A 14,403-nucleotide genomic window follows, 5' to 3' on the forward strand; every position below is an offset into this window, starting at 1 on the left:
ATCAACATTTTCCTTACGATTTGTAGTTTTTTTGTGAAGTCATAAAGTTTCCTCTGTTGCCTTCTAAAAGTTTAACAGTTTTGACTTTTCGTATTTGCAATTGATTGTTTTGTGTGTAGAATAAAGTGTATCTATTTTCTAAATGGTATCACCCTCTGTTAGATGATTGGTCTTTATTCATGTATAATGCCACCGCTGTAGATGATTGGTCTTTATTCATGTATAATGCCACCACTGTAGATGATTGGTCTTTATTCATGTATAATGCCACTGCTGTAGTATAGCAAGTTTCCATGTATTTATAAGTCTGCTTTTGGACTCTCTAAACAGAATGTGTGTGTGTGTGTAATCCCTATGGCAATATTTCTTTTAATTTCTATAGCTTTACATTTATTTATTTGTGATACTCTGTTCTTTATATAAACTTTATATCTGCTTATCAAATTCACAAAAACTTGTGTTAGGATATTGATTGAAATTGTATTGAATTTATAGATTAATTTGAGTAGAATTAGCATCTTAATAATATTGTCTTTTATCCATGAACTTAGTATTTATTCCTTAATTAATGTTTTTATTTATTATGTCCTTTATTAATGTTTTGTAACTTTTCTAATAAATGTGTCTTATACATTTTTGTTATGTTTATGTATATATTACAACTATTTATATAAACTCTATACACAGATTCTTTATAATTTTCATTGCTGTTGTGAATGGTATCTATTTTTCTATTATAATCTCTAAGTGGTAATTGCCCATAAAGATGTAAGTTATTAATTTAAAAATGTTAATGATGTTTCTTATCAGTTACCACAGTTTTTTAGAATTCTTAGATTTGTTCTCATGAAGAAAACCATCACCTGTGGATAAAGACAGTTTTACATTATTTTCCAATTATTATTAATTTTATTCTTCTGTCTTATTGTATTGCCTGGGACCTCCTGTATAATGTTGAGTGTAAGTGATGATGATGGGGATCCTGTCTCATTCCTGAATTATTGTTTATGCTTCTCAAGTTGTAACATTTTTTTAATTATCATATTTAAGAGGTTCTCTGTATCATGTTTAATAATATAGGTTATGAGATTAAGGAAGTCATCTGCTATTCTCAATTTCCTAAGAATTTTTTTCTAAGCATGATAGGTATTGACTTTTATCAAGTATCTTTTCAGCAGCCATTGAAATGATCATATATCTTTTCTGTTTTAATCTATTAATGTGATTTATTACACTAATAATTTATTATACCAGTAGTCTTCTGATGTCAAATCATACTTTCATTTGACATTAAGGCTATACTATTCTAGAGTAAAAACATATTAGAGGGTTTTCTTTCTCTTTTCTTTTTAAAATTTTTGTAAAAGAGTCCCTTGAATGTTTTGGAAAATTTCATCCATAAAACATTTGGGCCTTGTGCCTCTTGTAGGGGAAGTGTTTTGATTACCAATTCAGTTTCATTAAGCTTTTCGTTTGTTTGCTTATTGAGGCTTTCTATTTCTCTTAAGAGCCAATTTTGGTAATTAATTATTTTTCTGGAAATTTTTTCAATTCATTTACATTTTCAAATCTATTAGCATTGAATTTGTATTAATTGTGATTTTTAAAACTCTACTACTCTGAGATTATGTCCCTCTTTTTGCTTTAAATATTGTTGATTTGTGTCTTTTCTCTTTTTTCTTGATTACTGTTACTGTAGATTTATTCTATTAATATTTACAAAGCCCATTTTTCAGTGTTATTGATACTATGATTTCTTTGTGTTCTATTTAGTTAACTTTAACTCCTAATTTTATTTTTTCCTCCTTCTGTTTTCTTTGATATATGATTTGTGTTCTGTCTCACTTTGTGACTTGAGTACTTAATTATCTTTTTTAAAAATAAACTTATTTATTTATTTATTTATTTTTGGCTGCATTGGGTCTTCATAGCTTCACACGGGCTTTCTCTAGTTGTGGTGAGCGGGGGCTACTCTTCATTGCAGTGTGCAGGCTTCTCATTGCAGTGGCTTCTCTTGTTGCAGAGCACGGGCTCTAGGAGTGTGGGCTCAGTAGTTGTGGCTCGTGGGTTCTAGAGCTCAGGCTCAGTAGTTGTGGCACACGGCCTTAGTTGCTCCGTGGCATGTGGGATCTTCCCGGACCAGGACTCAAACCTGTGTCCCCTGCATTGGCAGGTGAATTCTTAACCACTGCACCACCAGGGAAACCCTAATTATCTTTTTATCTTAATATATTTTTTACTGAGTGGCTTTAAAGCTATAATTTCAGTATAACTCATCTCACTAATTTTCACATGTTAATTAATTAATTAATTAATTAATTAATTTAATTTTGGCTGTGTTGGGTCTTCGTTTCTGTGCAAGGGCTTTCTCTAGTTGCGGCAAGCGGAGGCCACTCTTCATCGCGGTGTGTGGACCTCTCACTATCGGGGCCTCTCTTGTTGGGAGCACAGGCTCCAGACGTGCAGGCTCAGTAGCTGTGGCTCACGGGCCTAGTTGCTCCACGGCATGTGGGATCTTCCCAGACCAGGGCTCAAACCCATGTCCCCTGCATTGGCAGGCAGATTCTCAACCACTGCGCCACCAGGGAAGCGCCATATGTACCATTTTTATTGTTATCCATTTCAAATATTTAAAATTTCTTTTTTGATTTTGTCTTTATTCTGTAAGTTATTTAGGAGTTCATTTAAAAATTTCCAAACATACATTTCTTAAAAATTACCTTGTTATTGCTTTCTAGTTTAACTGGACCAAGCTCAGAGAACATGGTTTGTGTCATATTGGTTCTTTAAAATCGTTTGAAACTTTCTTTGAAATCTCAGATATGTTCAATTTTTATAAAAATTTTGTGTGTAGTTTAAAAATTATGTTCCCAGTTTTGGGGTGGAGGAGTCTCTTTTATATGTACACATGCTTCCAAGAAAGTTGACTCTCATAGTTGAGATTGGCTAATTTGTAATTATTGAAAATTGGGACTTACCTCTACCATCTATTTTTTTCTTTTTATTATCCTTTGCTTTTTTGCAGCCCCTATTTCCTTCCTTTGAAGTATTAATAAATTTTTCTACATTTCCCTTTTTCCTTTCTCAGATGATTTGGAAACTCTGGGTCTTACTTCCATTCTTTTGAAACATTCATACTTAAGTATACATTTTTTGCAACAAAGTCTATAGTCATTCAGTGTCTTTCTTCCTCTTCTCAAACATGACAGAGAACTTATCAAATGTTGACAACTTTGGTATAAAAACAATCCTCTCTCCTGCCTCGATGCCCCATCATCTTGAGATTGTTATCTAGAGCAGTGCTACTGTTTAAAATAACATATGTAATTTTTAATTCTGTAGTAGCCAACTTAAAAAAAATAAAAAGCAATAGTGAAAATAATTTTAATAATGTATTTTCTGTAACACATATCCAAAATATTGTCATTTCAGTACATAACCAATATGAAAATCATTGAGATGTTTTACATGATTTTTCACATGAAGTCTTCAAAATCCAGGGTGTATTTTACACTTCATCATACTCCAATTCAGATTAGCCACATTTCAAGTGGTCAGTGGTCACCTAGAGCTAGTGACTACCATATAGGACATCTCAGGTCTACAGTTTTCATTCTCACCTATTTCAAACATAAAAATTACCTATAATTACTAATTATAGTTAGTGTCTATATGGATATAGTAATATGTTATATATGTAGTACAGCTGTATGTTATATAGCTAATGTTAACTTTACCAACAAATCTACCCATTTTAGTGCTCATTTTTATTTCATAAATCTCATGTCTTCCCTCTGGATTTGCTTTTCTTTTTGTTGAATCACATCATTTGTAGTTCTTTGAGTGAGGGACCATTACATATAATCTTAAAACTTTTTGTAGGTCTGAAATGTTCTACTTTACCCTCACTCTTGAATAATGGTTTGCCGGTTATAATCCTATGCTGACAATCATCTTCCCTTAGGGTTTTGAAGACACCACTGCATTGTCTCCTGCCTTCAAGCAGTGAGTCTGGCTCCTGTCCCTTGTCTTGGTTATTGCACTTCTAGTGCCCTTTATCTGTAAGGAGCTGAACTCTGGAGTCATCTGCTTGTCTGTGGATGAAAGCCCAGCAGGCCCATAGCTTCCACTTTCCATATTCCTTTGTATTTCTCTTCAGTTTCTGATCTGTGGTGACGCTTATCTTATTTTTGAATTAGCTATAGCTTTCTAGTATTCTATTTTATGTTTTATCCATCACTGACAAGGGTTGTGTCAAAGCAGGAGCCGATAGAACCATCTTGTCCAGAAGTCAATGACTTTGTTAAAGTGGAGTCAAGTATTTTATTTATAGTTTTGTTGCATTTATAACTTTGATCCTTTCCTTCATGGTATATAGGAAAGATATTGATTTTGGTACATGTGTTTGTAATTACACATCTTCCTTTCTAATTAGTTCTGCTTGGTTTTTCAGTTGATTTTGTAGATGAAAGGTAAAATAATTTGCAAATAATGCATCTTTCTTTGTTTAGACATGATTTATATAATTTCCTTTTCTTATTTTATTACATGGGTCAGAACTTTCATGTTAATTAACAGTAGTGATAGCTAAAATCCATGTCTTGTCTCTGAATTTAAAGAAGGTTTATCTAATGTCTCATCATCAAATATGATAGTGGAACTTGATCCAAAATAAGTACTCTTGATTAGGTTAAGGGAGTATCCTTTTATATCCAGTTTACTGTCTTTAAAACAAATCAGGTGCAACTGTAAAATTCTTTTAAATACCTTTTAGTTTCCCTCAAGATATTCATATGTTTTGACTTATTATTGTACTAATATACATTGATTTCATAAGACTGAATCATCCTTCACTCCTGGAATAAGCCTTATTTGGTCATGGAGTATTATTCTTTTAATATACTGCTGGATTCCATTACTAATATTTTAGCTGGACTTTTAGATTAAAATAACAAGTGAGATTAGCTTGTAGTTTTCCTTTTTGTGCTTTCTTCGGTTTTGATTTGAGAGTTATGCAGACTTTGTAAAATTAACTGGGAAGCTTTCCATCTTTTCATATGCTCTGAGAAAGTTTAAAAAGCATAGGAATTATCTGTTCCTTGAAAGTTTGAAAGAATTCATCTGTGAAACCATCACATTATTGTTTCTAAGTTGTTATTTTTGCATTGTGTTTCCTCTGTTTCACAAGTAATTTTTAACATTTGCAACCGGTTATTTAACCAGATTGCACCAGTTATACTGAACCCTTAACAGTGCATACTTAACCCTTTGTTTGTCTGATGTGGCTGCCCATCGCAATCATTTATTCCACAACTCTTCCATTCTTAAGCCCTCGTTTGATTGAATTATATTTTAAGACTCTTTAAGGAAGAGTATATATATTCAGGTCCCTTGCTCATATGATCATATCTCTCTTTCGTATATGAAATATCATTTTCCTGAGAGTAATTCTTGGACTACAACCTATTCTTCTAAAAACCATGTAAAACTTTTCATCTGACATTTATTACAGCAGTATAGAATTCTAAAAGTCTTGTATTTATTCCTTTGAAGATAATATGTTTTAAAAATATGTATATTACTCGTGGATCTTTAGAAGATTTTTATCTGTATCTGATAATGTAAAAGTTCTAAGGTATCCTTGGGTCATTGCTTATTGATTTTTGCCTAGAACGTCATTTGCTCCTTCAGTATGCATTCCCACTTCTTATTTTTTCCTGACCTTTTAAGGTAGTTTAGTTGTATGGATTTTACATACATATAAAGTTGCTGCTTTAGTTCCAGTTCTCATTTTTCATGAGGAATAATCCTTGGGCTTGATTATTTATTTGTATTACAGATATTTGAGGGAGGCTTATTCAGCACTGGGCTCTGATCTAGGTTCATGCACATAACTTGCAATTTTTCTTATAAATTTCTTCTCTTAGATTTTTCCTCTTTACTCTGGTTTGATTTGCTGATATACTTTTTGTTTCTTTACAGTTCTTTCTTATCTCAACCATATTTCTTTTCACCTCATCTTGTTACCCTTTTATCTTTTCATGTTTTATTCTTAAGAGTTTTATTCTTAAGAGTACTTGCCTCTGTTTTTGCATTCTTTGGCAGGTAACAAGATGTCTTATAAATTAGTCTCCTCAGTCTTGCATTCAATTATCTTCAGAAATATGTTCTGCCCCTAAATCTTTGGTTGATTTTCCTTTCCTCTCATTCTGCTGTATCTTCCCATAGACCTCATTTGGTTTATTTCCTTTACTCTGGAATCTCTATGAATAATAGCCATGTTGACTCAGAGCTTACCCAAAGATTTTGAGAATCTCTCCAAGCACTCATTACAGTCCCTCTTCAGGTCTGTTGACGTGTTCAGTTCTCAGTGCATGGTAAATATCTATTGTTTTCCCTTCTCACTGCTCCACTTGTTTTAGGAACAACTCTTCCTGGAAGGAGTTTGTGCATATGTGCACATGTTTGTGCATATGTCTGACACCTGGGCTTTTGTGGCTGCCACCCAGACGATGAACCCTTTGAATGCCTGGCTCTGGTGGCCAGTGGGGCTTGTGTTTGCAGGGTCCCACAAGATGTGGCAAACAAAGAAACAATTCTTAACTGGCTACCTGCCCCCAGCACTCAGTGCAGAAGGAGCTGAGAGAAATTCCCACTTCCCAGTCTACCCCTGCAAGAGTCCTATTTCCATACTATAAAAGCTGCTGCCTGAGAGTTCAGCTTCCAATCATCCTGCATGTGGTGGTGACTGAGACCCTCCCCTTTGGGACACTGACAGGTCTTGGCACACCCTCAGCTACTGGGAGCCACTAAGAGTGAAGAAGGTGGGTTACATAAAGATCTGAGAGACAACCAATAGCTCAGGATGGGCTGAACAATAAGGTTCATCTCCTACACTCTTGCCACTCTGGTAAGACTGGGAGAGGTGGCTGTTTTATGCAGAAATCAACACAGAAAGTCAAGGAAAATGAAGAAACAGAGGAATATGTTCCAAACAAAAGAACAAGATAAAACTTCAGGAAAAGACTGTAATGAAAGGGAGATAAGGTGATAAAGAGTTCAAAATACTGGTCATAAGATGCACACTGAAGCCAGGAGAATAATGCATGAACAAAGTAGGAATTTCAACAAAGAGAAAAAAAATATTTAAAAAGTACCATAGAAATCACAGAGCTGAAGGATACAATAACTGAAGTGAAAAATTCAATAGAGGGATTTAACAGCATACTAGATGAAGAGAAAGAAAGCATCAGCAAACTGGAAGACAGGGCAGTGGGATTCATCCAGTCAGAGGAGCAAAAAGAAAAAAAGAAAGAAAATAGCTTAAGGGACTTATAAGACACCATTAAGTGGACCAATATTCACATTATAGGTTTCAAGGAGGAGAAGAGAGAGAGAGTAAGAGGCAGAAAGTTTATTTGAAGAAGCAATGGCTGAAAACATCCTTAACCTGGGGAAACAGACAACTACATACAGGAAGCCTAAAGAGTTCCAAATCAGAGGAATACAAAGAGACCCACATTGAGAAACGTTACAATTAAATTGTCAAAAGTTAAAGACAAAAAAGAGACTCTTAAAAGCAGCAAGAAAAAAAAAACTTGTTATGTACAAGGACATCCTCAGGGGACTACTGACAGAATTTTCAGCAGAAATTTTACAGGTCAGAAGGAAATGGCATAATATATTCAAAGTGTTGAAAGAAAAAACTTCCAACCAAGAATACTCTACCTGGGCTTCCCTGGTGGCGCAGTGGTTGGCAGTCTGCCTGCTGATGCAAGAGACACGGGTTTGTGCCCCAGTCCGGGAAGATCCCACATGCTGCGGAGCGGCTGGGCCCGTGAGCCACGGCCGCTGAGGCTGTGCGTCCGGAGCCTGTGCTCCGCAGGGGGAGAGGCCACAACAGTGAGAGGCCCGTGTATTGCCAAAAAAAAAAAAAAAAAGAATACTCTACCTGAAAAATCCTCAACAAAATACTAGCAAACGGAATCCAACAGCACATTAAAAGAATCATGCACCATGATCAAGTGGGGTTTATCCCAGGAATGCAAGGATTCTTCAACATGCACAAATCAATCAATGTTAAACACCATATTAACAAATTGAAGGAGAAAAATTATATGATCTTCTCAATAGATGCAGAAAAAGCTTTTGACAGAATTCAACACCCACTTATGATAAAAACCCTCCAGAAAGTGGGCATAGAGGGAACTTACCTCAACATAATAAAGGTCATATATGACAAACCCACAGCAAACATTATTCTCAGTGGTGAAAAACTGAAACCATTTCCACTAAGATCAGGAACAAAACAAGGTTGCCCACTCTCACCACTATTATTCAAAATATTTTTGGAAGTTTTAGCCACAGCAATCAGATACAAAAAAGAAATAAAAGGAATCCAAATTGGAAAAGAAGAAGTAAAACTGTCACTGTTTGCAGATGACATGATACTATACATAGAGAATCCTAAAGATGCTACCAGAAAACTACTAGAGCTAATCAATGAATTTGGTAAAGTAGCAGGATACAAAATTAATGCACAGAAATCTCTTGCATTCTTATACACTAATGATGAAAAATCTGAAAGAGAAATTAAGGAAACACTCCCATTTACCATTGCAACAAAAAGAATAAAATACCTACCTAAGGAGACAAAAGACCTGTATGCAGAAAACTATAAGACACTGATGAAATAAATTAAAGGTGATACAAACAGTTGGAGAGATATACCATGTTCTTGGACTGGAAAAATCAACATTGTGAAAATGACTGTATTAGCCAAAGCAATCTACAGATTCAATGCAATCCCTATCAAATTACCAATAGCATTTTTCACAGAACTAGAACAAAAAATTTCACAATTTGTATGGAAACACAAAAGACCCCGAATAGCCAAAACAATCTTGAGAAAGAAAAACAGGGCTGGAAGAATCAGGCTCCTGGGATTCAGACTATACTACAAAGCTACAGTAAGTAGACAGTATGGTACTGGCACAAAAGCAGAAATATAGATCAATGGAACAGGATAGAAAGCCCAGAGATAAACCCAAGCACATATGGTCACCTTATCTTTGATAAAGGAGGCAAGAGTATACAGTGGAGAGAAGACAGCCTCTTCAATTAGTGGTGCTGGGAAAACTGGACAGCTACATGTAAAAGAATGAAATTAGAGCACTTCCTAACACCATACACAAAAATAAACTCAAGATGGATTAATGACCTAAATGTAGGGTCAGACACTGTAAAACTCTTAGAGGAAAACAGAGGCAGAACACTCTATGACATAAATCACAACAAGATCCTTTTGGACCCACCTCCTAGAGAAATGGAAATAAAAACAAAAATAAACAAATGGGACCTAATGAAACTTAAAAGCTTTTGCACAGCAAAGGAGACCATAAACAAGATGAAAAGACAACCCATAGAATGGGAGAAAATATATGCAAATGAAGCAACTGACAAACAATTAATCTCCAAAATATATAAGAGCTCATGTAGCTCAATATCAAAAAAACAAACAACCCAATCCAAAAATGGGCAGAAGACCTTAATAGACATTTCTCCAAAGAAGATGTACAGATTGCCAACAAACACAGAAAGGATGCTCAACATCACTAATCATTAGAGAAATGCAAATCAAAACTACAATGAGGTATCACCTCACACCAGTTAGAATGGGCATCATCAAAAAGTCTACAAACAATAAATGTTGGAGAGGGTGTGGAGAAAAGGGAACCCACTTGCACTGTTGGTGGGAATGTAAATTGATACAGCCACTATAGAGAACAGCATGGAGGTTCCTTAAGAAACCAAAAGTAGAACTACCATATGACCCAGCAATCCCACTACTGGGCATATACCCTGAGAAAACCATAATTCAAAAAGAGTCATGTACCACAATGTTCATTGCAGCTCTATTTACAATAGCCAGGACATGGAAGCAACGTAAGTGTCCATCGACAGATGAATGGATAAAGAAGATGTGTCACATATATACAACGGAATATCACTCAGCCATAAAAAGAAATGAAATTGAGTTATTTGTAGTGAGGTGGATGGACCTAGAAACTGTCATACAGAGTGAAGTTAGTCAGAAAGAGAAAAACAAATACCATATGCTAACACATATATATGGAATCTAAAAAAAAAAAAAGCTTCTGAAGAACCTAGGGGCAGGACAGGAATAAAGACGCAGACATAGAGAATGGACATGAGGACACAGTGGGGGAAGGGTAACCTGGGACAAAGTGAGAGAGTGGCATAGACATATATACACTACCAAATGTAAAATAGATATCTAGTGGGAAGCAGCCGCATAGCACAGGGAGATCAGTTCGGTGCCTTGTGACCACCTAGAGAGGTAGGATAGGGAGGGTGGGAGGGAGATGCAAGAGGGAGGAGATATGGGGATATATGTATATGTATGGCTGATTTGCTTTGTTATACAGTAGAAACTAACACACCATTGTAAAGCAATTATACTCTAATAAAGATGTTAAAAAGAAAAAAATGAATACTCTACCTGGCAAAGCTGTCATTCAGAATTGAAGCAGAAGTAAATTGTTTTCCAGACAAGCCAAAGATGAAAGAGCTCATCACCACTAGACCAGCCTTATGAGAAATATTAAAGGAAATTTTTAAAACTGAAATAATGGACACTAATTAGTAACAGAAAAACATATGGAAGTATAAACCTCACTGGTAAAAGTAAATATATAGTTAGATTCAGAATACTCTAATGTTATAATAGTGGTGGATAAATCACCTATAAATCTAGTATGAAAGTTAAAAGACAAAAGTATTAAAATAAATATAAATACAAAATTAATGGATACACAAGGTAAACAGATGTAAATTGTGACATCAAAAACATAAAATGTTGGGGGAGGAGAGTAAATGTGTAGTGCTTTAGTATGTGTTGGAAGTGAAGATGTTATCAGCTTAAAATAGACTGTTATAAATGTAAGATGTTTTATGTAAGCTGTGTGGTAACCACAAGCAAAAATCTGTGGTAGATACACAAAACATAAAGAGAAAGCATACCACTAAGCATACCACTACAGAAAATCATCAAATCACAAGAGAAGAGAGCTGGTGAAGAAGAAAGGGACAAAAGAATTACAAAATAGCCAGAAAATAATTAACAAAATGGAAATAGGAAGATTATATCTATCAATAATTACTTTAAATGTAAAAGGACCAAATTCTCCAATCAAAAGACATAGTGGCTGCTGAATGAATGAAAAATCAAGACCCTATTATATGCTGTCTATAAGAGACTTACTTCAGCTTAAGGACACACACAGATTAAAAGTGAAGGGATGGAAAAAGATATTCCATGCAAATGGAAACCAAAAGAAAGCAAGGGTAGCTATACTTGTATCAGACAAAACAGACTTTAAGCCAAAAACTGTAAAAAAAAGACAAAGGCATTATATAATGATTAAGGAGTCAGTCCAACAAGAGAATATAACAATTGTAAATATTTGTGCACCCATCCTAGGAGCACTTAAATATATAAAGCAAAAATTAACAGATCTGAAGGGAGAAATAAACAGCAATATGATAGAAGGGAACTTCAATACCCCAGGTTTAACAATAGATCATACAAACAGAAAATCAATAAGGAAATATTGGACTAAATATTTACAGGATAAATTTCATCCAACAGCAGCAGAACACACATTTTTCTCAGGTGAACATGGAAGACTGTCTGGGAATTTTCCAACCACAGTGGTTTGAAACTAGGAATCAATTACAAGAAAAAAACTGGAAAATTCACAACTATGTGGAGATTAAATAACATGTTCCTGAACAACCAATGGATCAAACAAGAAATCAAAATAGAAATGTAAAATATCTTGAGACAAATGAAAATGGAAACACAACTTACTAAAACTTATGGGATGCAGCAAAAGCAGTTCTAAGAGGAAAGCTTATAGCTATAAACACCTCTATTAAGGAAAAAGTAAGTTCTCAAAAAACAACCTAACTTTACAACTCAAGGAACTAAAGAACAAACTAAGGCTAAAGTTACTAAAAGGAAGGAAATAACAAAGAGCAGAAATAAATAAAATAGAGACAAAAAAGAGAAAAGATCAATGAACATAAGAGCTGTGTTTTTGAAATGATAAACAATATAGACAAACCTTTAGCTAGACTTGCTAAGAAAACAAGAGAGATGACTCAAATAAATAAAATAAGAAATGAAAAAATATAAAATATGAACAGACCAATTTCTCTCTCTGGAGAACAAATCTCCAATTTTCTGTCCATGTAAGGGCAGGAGCAATCATCAGTGGCATCTAGAGATCTCAGAATCTCTTAGTCTTTTCTCCTGATTTTAGCTCCCCCTTCACCCCTACTTCCAGAGCTCTCTGGTGCTAACTATTGGGTATCCCATGATGTAAACTGGGTTGCTACTCATATTTCTCCACTTTTCTCTTAGTATTCAATTTTCTGCAGACTTGTGTAGTCAGTTGCATGTACATCCATTCGCTTTCCAGCTTCCAACACTTTTTTGTTCTGCTTCTGTCCAGAATCTCTGTCTTATGGGGGAGGAAGAGAAAAATGATATACATGTTCAGTCCTCCATCTTTAACCGAAGTTCTTAAGCTCTGTGTCCTCTAGTTCATTGCTACTTCCATAGAGAAAGACTTGTGCATATGTCCAGGCTTAGGCACACGTGAGGAGGCAGCATTTGTTTGGGCAAGGTTGACCAAGGTCACCATCATCTTGATTTCTTCTGAGAGAGACCAGGTGCTCAGTGAACCAAGCAGTGAGCTCTGTGGCATAGATGAAGAATTAAGGTGACTTTATTATTGTGAAAAATATTTCAATAATCACAAAAGTGTGTAGATTTCTCTAAGGCCCTATTTTAAAAGACAGTAAGTGACTTCCCTGGATGTCCAGTGGGTAGGGCTCGGCGTTTTTACTGCTGTGGGCCTGGGGAACTCAAATCCCACAAGCCACACAGTCCAGCCAAAAAATGTAAGAAGAAGAAAAAAAAAAAGACGGTGCATATTTTTGTTAAAGTAAGGAGTGACTTCTTTTCTGAGCCTGGATTATATTACAAGAGCCACTCTGGTACCTGTAATGGCTTTTTCTTCTCCTGGACGTGTGGTGCTACCAACAAACAGCATCTTTTAAGTTCTCCAGTGGAAGGGAGAGGGATATCTGGTCAACCAACCATAGCAATATCTAAAAATGCTAAATAATACAGCCCCACAATTTAGCATGTTTTCCCATGGGATGATTTTGCTCTTCTGAAGTGTGATTGTCTTCTATTCCATTATCTGGTTTTTGGGTGGCCTAGACTAACACAGTATTGTTATTGGAAATAAACAATATCCTGCAAGTCCTTCTGGCTGAGCGTCTCCTGTTTTAGCCCATGCCTGGGACAAATGACTTACAGCGACTACACCTTCCAAGATGCAACAGAGCACGTCCCAGGACTACACCTCCCAAGATGCAACAGGGCACCTCCCAGGTTCCCAGGCTGTTGACTTCCTGGGCCTTGATGTCCCTCTGAATGGATATAGAAAGTTTAGAAAGGATAGTTGGGGTGGATGGGAACAGGACCTATCCAAAACCAACCAAACAAAATGGACCACACTTGGAAGTTAGAGGAATGACTGTTTCGTTTCCTCGACGTAGGTGAATCAGGAGGAAGACAATGAGGGTCGATAGGAGGTTTTTCCAAACCTTTTTTCAAGCAGTCTTTATTTTTTAAAGCAAAATCTAGGGTAGGCTGTCAGAAGTTCTCTGCAAAAATACAGACCATTATCTGTATGTGTGGGAAACACATTCTTAGTCAAAATATTTATTTAAACATTTCAGCTGATCATTTGTTCCTTTTGGGAAGAATTATTTCACTGCATGTGAACCTCAGTGGAAAAGACATTGAAAAATTGAGTAGTTCATTCTACACAGCTCCAACTCACATTCTGCTTCCCTCACCCACACGTTTTTATTTCTATCGAAAATTCTTTTTACACCTTCCTTTGAGACAGGAACCAATACACAGCACTAAAACAATTTCAACAAATGTCAACACAAAACGCAAGAAGACATAGGCCAGGTGCATTTTCCAAATCAATAAAAACGTTACTAATAAGAAAAGACATTTGTAGTTTGTAAATTTTCATTTTGCTGGGCAGGAAGCCAAAATTCTGGATCATCAGTTTAATAACCAGACGCTCAGAAGCTGGCTTGAGAAGGAAGATTTTCCTCATTCTGCTCCCTTGGAGTGGCTTAGTGGCTTTTCCAACAGCGACCCCCTTCCTGGGGATGTTTCTCAGGGCTGAGCCTGTAAAGGGACTGGGGGCACAGGCCCTGCTCTTTGCTGCCCCCTGGGGCAGCCCCCTCAGTGATCAGGCCAAGAAAAGGCCCATCCAGGCCTTG

Source organism: Hyperoodon ampullatus, assembly GCF_949752795.1.
Source record: "Hyperoodon ampullatus genome assembly, chromosome: 20".
In the NCBI taxonomy this organism is placed as follows: domain Eukaryota; kingdom Metazoa; phylum Chordata; class Mammalia; order Artiodactyla; family Ziphiidae; genus Hyperoodon; species Hyperoodon ampullatus.